This window comes from Nipponia nippon, unplaced genomic scaffold (assembly GCF_047370975.1).
Source record: "Nipponia nippon isolate SJK-2023a ecotype South Korea unplaced genomic scaffold, ASM4737097v1 scaffold_3, whole genome shotgun sequence".
Lineage (NCBI taxonomy): Eukaryota > Metazoa > Chordata > Aves > Pelecaniformes > Threskiornithidae > Nipponia > Nipponia nippon.
This window is the reverse complement of record NW_028262347.1, coordinates 74,281,484-74,293,608: the sequence shown is the minus strand read 5'-3', so window position 1 is coordinate 74,293,608 and position 12,125 is coordinate 74,281,484.

The window sequence follows — 12,125 nt, the reverse complement described above, 5'->3', positions numbered from 1 at the left end:
CTCCAGAAAAGATAAAGGATGCCTCACTTTTATAGGACTCTTGCCAAATTTAGAGCACTGAAGCAGAGCAAGGGTAATCACACTTCATGTTTCAGAGTAGAAGAAAATTGCTTCATGGCCTGGAGACGAGACTTTTTCCCCTCAGGTATTGCACATTTGGGCTGCGACATTATGGGTTTCTTTCTCTGAAGTGCTAAGTACTGGAGTGCCGGGCACCATGAAAACCACAATGGGGAGTTGACAGAGCAAGGGGGAAGCCACATCTTCTGCATATTTGAAGGCTGGTTTTAATTCATTTGCATGGAGAAATAACCCACAGTCTTTTGCCTGGCTATAACGGGCTGTCCTCAGTCACCCAGCACCTGCCTCATTTATGGTCATGTGCCAGCTTAACTCCCTACCCACCTACAAAACTGCTAAAATCTTTTTAAACAATATGTCATTGTTCTCCCAGCCAAGAAAAAAGATACAGGTAGGCAAGATCCCCCTTTCTCTTGCAAACCAGCAAAAAGATTTCAGCTGGGTACAATCTGAGGGGTAAGTGAATGCTGACAGCTGCACCACTGTTGGAAGCTTTACCTAAAGGAAGATGCTGCAATATGGGAACTATTTCTGGTTAAATAATGGGTGATCTATTTCCCTGTTATGTAATCAAACCAGTAGTCAAGTTGCTAGTAGCTCCAAAGAAATCAGATACCTGTTTTCACAGAGGATCTTTACATTTAAATAAAATTAAGAGAGAGGGAAGATCCAGTAACAAGGTGTTAACATTCAGTTGGAAACTGCTTGGATTTAACAAACCTGTGAATATTGAGAGGCACAGGAGGTTCTGTCTGAACATCAGGAAACTCTTTGTCCAGAGAGGTCACAGAGTCTCCATCCTTAGACATATTCAAAAGCTGTCTGGACATGGTCCTGGGCAACTGGCTTTCGGTCACCCTGCTTGAGCAGGAGGGTTGGCCCAGATGACCTCCAGAGGCCCATTCCAACCCCCCTTCTGTGATTCTCTACATGTCACAGCACTGCTTAGAAATTATTTTTGACATTGTACTAGCTTTCAACTAGCATATCTCTCTACGTAGAGTAGGCTTTAGTGATTTGGTCTTCTCTTTGCTATTTACCATTTTGGTTATCTTTTGCTTTGACTTTGCTGTAGAAATCCATGTTTAAAAGAGCTAAAATGCTGGAATATCAACGTGAAGCCCCAGTTTATAGGAGAGAATTTCTGGCTTCTCTGGTTTTATTTGTATTGCCCCCCCATTGAATTTCATGTCCACAGACCTTGTGAGTTTATGTTCAACCTCACAGTTTTCCCAAACTAATTTTAAAAAAGAAAAACATAAAGGAAAAAAAAAATATGCCATCTTCAGTTAACTTTGAAGTATAATCTGTTGCTTTTTCAGAAGGGGCAAATAACCGCCTCTTGCTCTAATGCAAGAAAGATGCATATTCATAGCTACCATTACAATGACAAAAAAGGAGATGAGGAGAGGTAAGGCTGCTGAAGCAGACATCCTTTGTTATTTGCAAGCAAATTTTCTCAATTTTCAGCAACTCACGCTGCATTATTAACTAGCAAAGATTTAGCAAAGCCACAGCTATAACAGATAATACTTTGTACTTAGAGCCTTTCATCCAAGACTATCAAAACACTTCAGAAAGGCAGGCTTTGTTACTACCAGAACACAGATGAGGAAACCGAGGCACACAATTTATGTGGCTTGATCTTGAGTGTAATGTAAACTCAACCACAAATTGAAGAAACATAGGTTTTTTTGGTTTCTGGTCTACTTAGCTTATCTTCATGGTGTAACTGTACTTACATACTGACACTACTATGCAGATTTAGGGCTTGCTGAATGTCTAACAGTATATAATGAATAGGAAATTATCTGTTGAATTACAAACAGTGGATACAATAATAAATGATAGTTAATTGTGTGTAATAGATTTGATCATTTATTGCTACAGGATGTCAGTAATAATAAAAATAGTTTTAAAAAGCTAATCAACTTCATAATCTTACAAAACAAAACATATTAGCTACCTATTACCTTCCTTTCATGTTTTGTTATTAATTTTCTATTGTTACCAGAATGCAGGACACAACATCACACACAAACCTTTTTTTTCTATTTAGAAAATGTCCTTGTATTTCACGTAGGTACATAATTATTGAATCATACTAAACAGATTGAATTTTCAATTATTTTTCAGGATAAAAGAAAACACTGAAATAAGGAAAAGGAGAGGTGGGGGGGAGAAGCAAGAAATGAAGCAAGAATCACCAATAAGTAAATAAAAACATGGAAAACAATGCGATATGTAATATTTCGATGTCTTCCAAAGAATCATTTGTGCTACAAATCCAGCAGCTAGACTTGCATTTTTACTTCAATCCTTTAAACTTCTTGGGTCAAAATTATACTTAGCTGAGGATACCCTTACACAGTCAGAACGCTAGAAACCCATCTTTTTGTAAGTGAGAAATCAGGTCTAAAAACTCTGCAGATTCTTCAGGGCTCTACAGTCTGCTGTTCAAAGCTGTCAGCCAAGTCATAAATTTGGGTCAAATGAGCAGTTGTCTTTCTACCTCTGCGGCAGTAGATATTTTTGGTTAAATTCAGTATTATCAGTCTATGAGGGCTTTTTCTCCTCCTTTTTTTTTGTAATGTCTGACAGCTTTTGTAACAGAGAGTTTTTCAAACAGGACTTCAAATCAGCTGTAATTTATAGCTAATATGACTAATAAAGTGGTGCCAAAGAGCTGCCATTTTATGTTGAACATCTCTGGTTGTCCATAAACACTTGGAAATGAATGCAAGGGAGACCTATGAATGACACAGCAGCTAATAGTGTAGACCTGCCCTATATTGGCTTGAGTCACCTGATTAAGTAGCTTTTTACTTTAGAGTGTTTCAAGTGAAAAATGTATTGGTTACAAAATTTGGACAGTTTTCCCATTTATGATAGAAATCCTATTAAAATTAATCAGCCTTTCAATTTAAAACAGCCTGATAAAAATTTAAATCATGAAAATGCTATGCTACATTTAAACTATCGTTCAGTTAGCTCATTAATGAGATCAAAAGTTACCACTTTTTGTGACACTTGATCATTTGAAAGCATGTCAAGAACTTAAATCAAAGACCTTTCAAATGCAGTACATTTCTATGGAAATAGTCATATCTGAGCCAAAGTTAATACCTTTTCTCTCAAACCAGTGCATTTGTCCAGAAAATAAAATACTGAATGGAACAGGAACTAATTCTTCACCCCAAAGCCGCAAGCGCTCAGCACAATGAATATATGGCCTGAAAGTTATACACAGTTTAACACAAGCACATTTGGAGTACAATTCCTAATCAGGTCTGGTTTTATAAAGAGATTCAAGTGCTCTTTCCCTTACATAGCGCATTTACTATGACTATCACAATACTCATGTGTAGTGGCCATCGTTATAGGGGTATTAGATGGTCTCGCTATTTATGAGGAGCAATCAGAGGTGACTAATAAAAATCTTCCTAATCAAGCGGTAATAATAACTTTATACTTCTTTGTCAAATACCTTATTTTTCTTATCGGTCTTCTATTTTGTCATATCTCTGTGAAAGTCTCACCCTATTCCCCATTTAAAATGCATTCACTACTATGGAAAAATTTCTACTCCACTTCGAAAAGTTCTTTATTTATTGATTAAGCAGCCGTTAAAATGTGTCGCTTAAAATGTGTATAGGTGCCAAACTCTGATCCAGATGAATAGCAATGTTGCACTGGTGTGAATGCCTTTTAATGAAAGCCTAAACCAGAGATTAATCTTTTGGTTGGGGGCATCGGTTTGCAGGTTATTCTACTGTCAATGAAGTACCGCTTTGTCTGAGAGCAGTGTACATCTTTGCACGTGGGTTTGGTTACTATATAGTATTCGTGTGGCAGAAGAAGGTTTCCTGGCAGCCAGGGTCCCCCAGACTTGAGTAATGCTGATCAGGGGGTACCATTTGCTCGGATGAGCCATCAACCTGCCTCCCTACTTCCCTCTGCCTGGGTGATAAGAGGCAGAGGAGCCCCAAAAAGGAGGAATCAGGAACCTGTGGGAAAAGCAAGGGGCCAGGAAAGCCGGGGGGACAACGGCCCCGTGGTGGGGCAGAGACAGGGCCACCCAGGGATGCACTGACCAGGGAGGGCAGCTCCCTTGCAGGGGGCAGGCTGGGCATCTGCTTACCATCTGTAAGAAAACCTGGTTCTTGTCCCTGTCCCTTTGGTCACGGTGAAGGGATGGAGCACCCTCCTGAAGGCCACTGTCAGTAGGACCTGCAAACAAGGTTATAAGGGAAGAGCAATCTGTGGGGAGTCTCTCCGTAGGCCAGAAGAACCCATCACTGGGCTGCTAGGGTAAAAAGAGGGAGGCGTGGAAACCAATAGCATGGCCCAATATCTGGGTTTTTCAATCTGTAGATAAATCTTTACCATTTTCTGTCATAAATATGCAGTGAAGCATTATTCGTTGTCTGCAGGGCACCCTGGGATTCTTCGAAGTAATGCAAAATACCATTTCTGGGAAGAATCACAGAGTGCTTGACTAAAAACAACACATATGAAGAAACATTTCACATCCTAAAAAGAAAAAGCAAACAAAAAACCCCAATAAAATATGCCATCAATTTGATGAGAACTCACTAAAATCATATGTTTGCCTCGGTTTCCCTCCAGAACACCTTACAAAAATTAAAGTTTGCAGCTGACTCCTAAAATGCAGGCACATACCAGAGCCATGTTGTTCAGTAGGTTTGTTTATCTTGGGTTCAGCTGATTTGTTGCAGAAATATGCTAGACCCTTAATCCCAGTAGGAAACTGAAACTGTGAGAAAGACAAAGTCTGGCTGACCCCCTACAAGAACAAGCAGCAAATCCTGCTGAGAAACAGCAGTAGCAAAAACAGAGGGTATTACCAGAGAGTTTTGTCTTGGAGGATGACAACTGTTTAAAAAATGCAATGACTGAAGGAGTAATTCTTCTACACCCTCCCACTTTGTCTGTATTAAGCATGTAACAAATGGTGAATTGAAATCTATACTGGTAATAGTGTCAATGAGGGATCAGGATTATACATGATACTTCCTCAATTTGTTATGCCTCATTAGCATTGTGGCTTATTGCAGAGAATGACACAGTTCCCAGGCATTCCCTCATGGCCTGTCCTGATGGATAATGGAAATAAAGAAAGGCAAGGCACGGGTGACACACTGCTCTCACGACATTTATCAGGGGCATAGTTAGCTGGGTTAGGTGTGCTTCACATTCTCCGTCAGAGTCACATATTGATCTGAATTAATAGTCGTGCTCGCTTGGTACTTTTCCAAGGAGCACCCCGTGTGGAAGGGGCCGTGGTGCTAATGAATACACAAGTTTATTTGCTGAAAAAATATTTACTGTGCCATGAGAAAAAGCAACAAACATGTTCTTTGCATCAGACATGCAAACTCTCCTCCGTTTAAGCTGTTCCCGCTGACCTGGTTTCACTGGAGGGAAAATTCTGCCGGCATGCAAATTAAACGGATATATTTGTCTTATCTGAGCTAAAGTTTAAGAATGGCTAAATGATCATTTTAAAAGATCAGGGGTATATTTTGCAGTTCATGTGGAATCCAGATTTCATTCTGCAGCATGTCTTTGCCACACCTTGGCACATGAGCTAAAAAACAGCCTCAGTATGCAACATTTTCACACAACTCAGGAAGCCCTGATTTCAAGCAATAGGGCAAGTCTAGGAAGAAGTCAGGGACCGAAACCCTGTCGCAAACAGAATGATGGTGAAAACTAACTTGGGCTATGTTCACATTGTTAATTAGGGCCAGGCTTCTGTCCAAACGAGAACCTGAATTTTCTGACCACCCAAACCTCTCTGGTTCCCCCTCAAAGGACTCTCTCTGCTTGGAAACCCACTGGGAGGTGGCCTGGCCTTCCCAGGAGAGCACCAGCAGCATCTCAGGGAAACTCTCGTGACCGATATATTGCACTTGGCTGCCTCTTTCTGCTCCCCAGCTGAGTTTAATGCCCAACTGTGTGAACATTTCCCCTCCTTCCCTCTGCTCCAGCGCAAAGTCAAACAGCATAGGCTAAACTCTGGTCAGAGAAGCGTGGCTCCAGCTGCTGGGATCAGCCGGTGGGTAGCTTTGAAGTCATCTTCCGTCCTGTCTGCTTCTTCTCAGATGAGAAGTTTGCTTGATTGCATCCAAATGCAATCCTAATTGCATCCTAGTGCAGGTGGACCGAGACCTTCACTGGGCCAAACATGCAGTTGATAGGTGCAGGTTTTAAGAACTGCTGAAAATAAGATTTGGAGCTGGATTTCCTTTGATATTAGTTATGCCAGTAGATGCACAATTTTAAGTCTCTGATTTTTAAAATGCTACCTAAAGTGACTGTCATAGGCATAACAGCAAGCTAGGACAAGATTTTATATTCAGGCTCAGCACTTTTAATGCCAGACCCAGATAGTAGCGAGTCAAGCCACTCTCAGAAAACGTACTTTCCCGCCTAGCTTATGTTGTGGTGTATACTATTTTAATAACAAGTTACAAAGCAAAGGATTGAGGTTTAGGAGAAAGGAAATTTTATTTGCATTCTCAAGATTTTTGGGAGAAACAGTACTTGAAGTTGGTAAGTGTTAAAATGAGTCAGAGGGAAAAAAAGACCTAAAAGAACAGATTCATAATTAATGCTAGCTACCAGTAGACATCTTGTAAGAGAAAGAAAGTGGTAAGCAGTTTTTGCCTTTATCTGTCAAGAAGGCAAAGAGCAAGACTGGTGTGAAACCCACTCTGGAGCAATGGAAACCAAGCAAAAAAAGAAATCCCCGTTCATTGGCACAGAGCCTGTTAAGGAAAAGCATGGAAACAAATTGAACATATATGAACAGCGGATACACAAAGAATCTGCACTTGGGTTGGTCCACAGGATGGTTGTATGATATATATCTTTTTTATCTAGGTTTTCAATACTCAGAATTTCACTTCCACTTTTTGTAACAACCATGAAAATTATGGTGTGCCCCTCTGATCTCAGTGAGATCTTACCACTGATGATACAAATGTCAGCACTACAGCCTGTTCCATCTCTTGCATGAGAAAATATAATGAACACCAGGGAGAGCTGCACATTTGATTATGGATTGGGCTTCGCTTTACTGAAGCAAAGGGCTGGCGTTCGGGAAACGCTATCAGTGAAGAAGGCTAGGCCTAAAAGCTTAGTTAAAGTCATATGTATATTTAATGTCCAGCTGCTTAAGAGCTGAGATGAACCTTAAGTAGATACACAACCATATCTCTACAGAGAGTATGGGGATGGTGCTTCATTTCAGTGACCTGCATGGGTGAAGCCTGAGTAGTGGGAGAGGCTCAAAGGGTAACAAAGCCACCTTTCCCATCATACGTGAGTTTTGCTGAGGCACCAAACGCTTGAGGTACTTTCAACAGTTCAGCTGATTACTCACATGAGGATTATAAACCTTTTGATGTCAACGGTGCCCGCAGCCCTGAATACATGTGGGGATATTATTATTTCTGGGGGTAGTGTATTTGCAGTCTTCCCTTCAAGATACCTTAGAGCAACGCCTGAATGTTCGTGACAGTAAATCACAGTTTCTTGGCACCGATCGTACGCTGTGAGTTGGTCTGTCAGCAGCTGGGCTGTGCTTATATAATCTGAACTGCAAAGTTTCAAAAAAGGTAATTAAAAAAAGCCAACTAAAATCAGAAAACGTAGACAGTGAAAAATCTTTATTGTGCTAGAAACATCATTCAAAGCCAGTTCTAAAAGTAGCAAGAATAGCATTAAATGTATATCTATATATCTTTTTAACCTTTATACAGACAGCAGGAGCACTGCAAGCTAAATTTGCATTTCATAGTGGGAAACAAAACCATCCCACAAAGATATGATAAATCATCAGAGGAACAACGAGGTGCCCTGACACATGCATATGTTTTTCTAAAATCACACGGAATGAAGATACGAGACACACAACCCAATCTCCATCTCAAAGGTTTATTAACTATAACCAAGCCTGACTACATCAAGAGCAGTCTCACTGAAATTTGCAATATGGATTTGTTTCCAACAGTTATTCCCTGTTCCTTTTTTATTACTATTTTTTGGACAATTAACTGACCTAGTTTTCAAATCACAAGAATTCTTAAGACAGACTTTGTTATATAGGTGCGATGGTAACGCAGATTTACTTCCAGTGATATTTTGGTTACAGGGAAGAAAAAAAGGCTGTCATTCCTGCAAAGCATGTCATGTAAGGGGATTATTCATTCTGGTTCAACTTTGTTGACTTCCATGAATATATAGCAGATACAAGTTTGGACAAGGAAGTTTTTTAAGTGACACCAAATGAAAAATTTCTATAGAAATGTTATTTTGACGGCAGAAGCAATTTCTACAAAAGAAATATACACTGAAAAATTTCCATATGAAAATTGCAATTCACATTTTAAAAGTCTATTTTTTCCTATAGAAAACCAAAACAAAACATTTCAGTTTGGCTTTGTTTGACCCAAATTAGAGTATTGGGGGGGTGGGTTTGAAAACCAAGCCAGATTGTTTTAAATCAACTGACTTGGCATAAAACTGCATTTCCTACCAATATATTTACTTTGCCAACCATAGTTTCAGTCCCCCATTTCTTTTGGGCCAGCCTTCCTAGAAGACCACATATCCTATAAAGTAATAAATGGATTTCACTGACACATGGCTTGTCTACAAGATAATTAATTCTCAGTAAGCGAGGATATGAATTTACAGTGTACTAGCTATGCTGCACTGACTCTCCATATGGACATCCTAATTGCATTGTGGCTTACTCTATCTAAAGCACATTAAGGATATAACTACACAGACTTGTTACTGGGAAGAAAGCGAGGATAAGGGTTTACTACTCTCCTATGGCATTAGCTGCTACGCTTGAATTGCCTTGGTGAGCTCTCCTTTCTTGCAGTAAAGTGAGAGAGCACCGAGGGTCCAAGCTGGACTTACTGCAGACTGTCTGATACGCTGCAAAGCCGCCTCCTGACTCGCTCTTCCTTCGCTGGCCTCTTCACTGAAGTGCTGATCTGTGTGATGCATCACACTCCAAATTTTCAAATAGCTTACTTGCTCTGCGCTCTTTGAATTCCCTCCTGTGTGGCAGCATATGGAAGAGAGGCATCTCTACACCATCCTTTGTCAAGATGCAATGCTGTATACATTCACCACCCAGTATTTTCATTTTATCAACATGTACCGCATGAGGGCCGTGTTCACCACTAATGCCTTTAGTCCTTACTGTGGTTTGATCCTGGGTATAACATTAATGGCAAAACCATTTTCAGCAAACCTCAGAAGAGAACTGGTTAGGTAATTCAGCCTGGATACCATACATTAACTGACCTTACTCCAGGCTTCACAGCTGCCCCCATTTCCAGCTGTGTTGATGCAGGGAGGTGGTAATTACCAGCAGGTTTGGTAGGAGGCAGATACCCGTCAAGCTCAGGACTTTCTCCACTGCAAACACAGCTGTGGAAGCTCAGGCTCCCAGTGCCAGGTTATACGCTGGCACTCCTCTTCCTCCAACAGTTGGTGTTTGACTGCGTGAGTGGTCTGTGCTGCTGAAACCACCTTACTCCACCACCTCTGAAGAGGGCCATCCCACAGGTAAATCCAGCTCATCTGTACCGGTCAGACCATTTGCAGTTATTACTGAATTGTTTCAGCTTTTCATGTCTGCTGTTTCAATTGGAAATCTCATGGGAGGGTTTCTTGTGAGACTTCCACGAGTGCTGGTTTCCAGCCAGGACTAAACTGTCCTGGAGCAGACTTCATTGCCACTGAAGCCTGGAGCTGCTACAACCAGAGAGTTCAGAGGCATTAAAAAGGGTGAAGCCTCTCCCTTTTTGCCACCTTTGAAACAAATATTGTGAGCCAAGGAGTAGCAGAACCCAGTTTTCTAAAGATCTGTGGCCACTCCCCTGTGTTCGTCCCCCCAAAACCTGGCGTCTCCCCTCAACTTCAGGAACTGCCCCGTTATCCAAATACCTCCAGACCTCCTGCAAGCCTCTGTGCCACAAGGATCTCACTGCTCTCCCATACTCCATGCACATTTTCCTTTCTTGCGCCCAGGCACATATAATGTCCACAGTTACCTCCAGGTCTCCTCCCTCTCTGTTTTTCTCTGCTACTCAAAGGGTGATCCATGCCGGATCAAGTTGGAAGCTCTCTTTTTTGCCCATATGTGTACTACATTTTGTCTCGCTAGCCATGCCATGCCATTCATGGCATGGAAAAGAGAAGTGTTCGATGTATCTGGCAGTCAGCAATGGCTCCTTTACATCACTGATGACTTTCACTATCACGATCTTTAAGACTTTTGACAGATTAGGCTGACAGTAGGTAACATGTTCAAAACTTATTGGGGAAAGACGTGGGGGTAGTGACAGACAAACAGCTGAACACATTTCCATATGGGACAATGTGATAAGCCCCATTTTCTTAGAATATCAGACCAAAAGTTCCCAAGATTTTGTTCGTTCCATGTGAGTTTCTTCATACATGCTAGGGACTTTCAGAAGTTTGTGCTTACATCCATGGTATTTTTATTTCTAGCCAGGATTGACATACACTGTCCATGTAAGGAAAATTGACAAATTCCACATAAAAATGTATTTACAGTGAGTGGCCATCCTAAACATACAGTTAGGGCCAAACAAATATGAATTTGCAAGGTTCTTTAAATCTAAGATTAGATCTCAATTTTATACATATGCGCGCGCGTGTGTATACATATCTATATAAGTAAGATTTACTGTCAATTTATGAATTGTGTAAACCAGCATTTCTAAACTTTGGGACAGCAGCCTGATATTGCAAAAAAACCCCAAAACCTGCAGCCAAATTCATCAGCATCAATTCCTCTCAGATTTAGACCACCTAAAGCGTGCAGCACAACGCTGGGGAGACTTGATGAGACGTAGTCATTTGATACAGCAAAGACATGCTATCAAATCTGAAGTTTTCTACTGTAAGTAGATCCTTTTAGTTGAAATGGATTGTAATGTTATGTTGTTTTGTGGGAATAATATACACAGTGAATATTGCACTTAGAAGTTAAGGTTTGAAGCAAGAGATTCTCAGATAAATTAAAATGCCTTTTTTTTTTTCCCCTTGCAAAATTTGGCTCTTCAGTTTTTCAGCCTGAGGAGAAAAAAGGAGTGTCTAGGAATTAATTTCTAATGCACTTGAAGAAATTTCCGTTCATGATTCATTCATAGAGAAAGAAACAGTGAAAACCTTTTTCCACATCAACTTGCAACTCCATTCATATTTATCAACCAGTTCTTAATCCATTTAATCCAGCCAGAGTGCCTGTGAAAAGGAGAGAGGTATGGTGTGAAATGTGACAGCCACCAGAGCAGCAGGAGGAATCTGTTATTTCATACCCATCCTTCCATGTCGCAATAGTTTTGCAGCTCCCTGCGCGCAGTGGGGCAGGCGCCTGCATAGCAGCGGTTCCCAGGGAGCTTGCGTCTGTCTGCAGCCGCACCTCGGCGCCGCTTCCTCCACGGCTCTGCTGAGAGTTTCTTGCCCCAGCTACCAAGGCAGCGTCAGGCATGGGACAGGTGGAGGATGGGTGCTGGGAGGTGGGAAACATTTGCTTTCATTATTTTTTTTTCTTTTTTTCTACTCAGTGTTGCTGCTTCCCCTGCCTCTTGACTTTGGAGGTCTAAAGGACTGGCTTTGTCCCTGTGCCTGTCCCATGACCTTTACGATGATAGACCTGTACAGATCCATTCAAAAGATGGGCTTGGTGTGAGCAAAAGTCAGCTGCAGATTTTGGATTTTGCAGATGTGTATATTTGAAGCGCTTGTGTTAATAATGTGTTTGAATCACGAGCCTCAGCTCAAACTGTAATGCTGCTGCACTCAGCTACGTGCTTTGATGGCATTGCAAGCTTCATTCTAGCCTCTTAACTGCAATCTGTGTTTTCTTGGCACCAAACGTGTGAACAAATTTGGGATTTGGTGTTTTTTTGGTGGAGAAGTGAATTTCATCCTGTAAGAGAGGAAAAGCTAAAAGTTATTAATAA